Here is a 2,175-nt window from a genome sequence, read left to right as displayed (position 1 = left end):
GCGCCATGCACGCGTACGCGTGGATTGAGAAGTTCCACCTTCCATACCTTGACCCGAGAGTTAGGCCTGCACTGTGCGAAAATTGGGCCTGAGGCACAAACCTATTTGCGCGCTCGCGCACATGACGCGTACGCGCCACTCTCGAAATAAGCCATAGACGCGCGCGCGTCATGCGCGCGTGCGCGTGGATGCCCTTTCTTCCATCCATTTCTTTTCGTCTCCTCTTTCCATCTCTTTTCCTTCTCCTTTCTTCTTCCCTCCTCCTACCCCTCATCCAACACTTCCAAACACCATCGATAACCATTTATTTTAGTTAGTTGATAGCTAGTTAGTTAGTTAATTAGTTAGTTAGTTAGTTGATTAGTTAGTCTTAGTTTTGTTTCTCATTTTATTTTCTCCATTTTCTTCATAAGTGTTGGTTTATTGACTTTGTTCACTATGCATTGCTTCCCTCTTATTGCCTAAATGCTAATTTAGCATTAATGTTTTTAGATAATCTTTGTTGGATCCTATGATTGAGGTTATATTTTGCTACTTGGTCTTGAGTTTTTCATGCTTATCTTTTGAAAAATACCAAGTGATGAGAATTGCCTTCGAGCTTGTAACTCTTCTTGAATTACATGATTTGGCCACCATGTGATTTGAGCCTTATTTTGTGATTAGGCAACCTCTTGATGATGGATGATGTTGTGCATTTACCTTAATGCATGGTATTTCATGATCATATGCATCCATATGTGTTTAGCTTGAATGCTTTCATGCTTCTTTAATGCTTGTTTTACCTTACAAGTTTACTTAAAGCATCTCAAGCACACTAGAATGAGTAAAGTGCATGCTCCTTTTGTGACATAACTTTTATGCTAATGTGTGTTCTAAACCGCGCAATTTAGAATTCACACACATATTTGTCATTAATGTCAAACTAATTCACTCACTCAATTCTAGTGATTTACCTCATCCCCACAATGTATGCTTCCTTGCTTTTATATCTTCTCATCTTATGGTGTTATATTTTTGTTTTTTTTTATGATGAATGCACCACAAGCAAACATGGAAGCAAGACCAAGAACACGTAGCAATCCGGAGAGTCGCCGTACCCCCTTGCTCATCTTTGAGTGCACGTCGCCGTACCTCCTTGCTCATCTTTGAGTGCACCGAGGACGGGTGCAATCTTCAAGTGTGGGGAGGTCGTCTGACCGGTCGGCGATTTTGGGTGACAAATTTCTAATCCCAACACTTTTGCATTTCATTCTAGGATTTTAGGATTTTTACTTGCATTTTCTTATTTTTGCATATATATACAAAATAAGCTTAGTCAAAATAATGAAATTTTTCAAGGATTTCTATCTATGGGGCACCAATTGATTTGAGTGAAAACTCTCCATAGAACTTGCTTGAATTATATATCTTGTGGATCATGTTTTGAGCTAAGAACACAAGCAAGTGAGATTTGAGCCTAATTGTGTGGTTACATCTTATAACCACTTATTTTCCTTCTTGTATGCATTATTCTCTTCCTATAATTGTAATCTTTGATTTGTTTGATTCTTTATTTCCATTATTTTGTGTATTCATGCATTTATATGATTGAGGCCATCATTTCATTAGCTCACTTACCCAAATAGCCAACCTTTTATATTCCATTGTTAGCCAATTTGAGCCTACGCTTAACCCGCTTGTTCTTAATTTAGCACATTACAAACCTTAAAGCGAAAAATAATAAATGTCCTTAATTTGGATCTTTGATTAGCTTAGGCTAGTGTGTGTGAGTATCATTCAAGTGTGGGAATCTTGGGACATTGGGTGAATAAAAGGGTAGTTTTGTATTATTATTGGAAATATTGGGAATTTGGTACATACTCATGTATTGATCAAATGTAAAACCTTATGCATTGAGGTTCTTGTATATAGAAAGAAAAAAATGAGAAAAACAAAAGAAGAAAGAAAAGAAAAATAATATGGAAAAGAAAAAAAGAAAAAAAAATAGAAAAGGAAAGAAAAAGAAGAAAAAGAAAGAAATAAAAAGGGGACAAAATGCCCCAAATCAAAGTATAGTCCAATAAAATCAATGCATAGATGTTGTGAAATTAAAAAGGAATACATGAGTATGTGAAAAAGTGAAAAATGGATAGTTAGGATAGAACTTAATTGTATAGGATGTCATAGGCTAGGTGG

Source organism: Arachis duranensis, chromosome 10 (genome assembly GCF_000817695.3).
Source record: "Arachis duranensis cultivar V14167 chromosome 10, aradu.V14167.gnm2.J7QH, whole genome shotgun sequence".
Lineage (NCBI taxonomy): Eukaryota > Viridiplantae > Streptophyta > Magnoliopsida > Fabales > Fabaceae > Arachis > Arachis duranensis.
The sequence above is the reverse complement of the archived record's forward strand: the minus strand, read 5'-3'. Positions refer to the sequence as shown.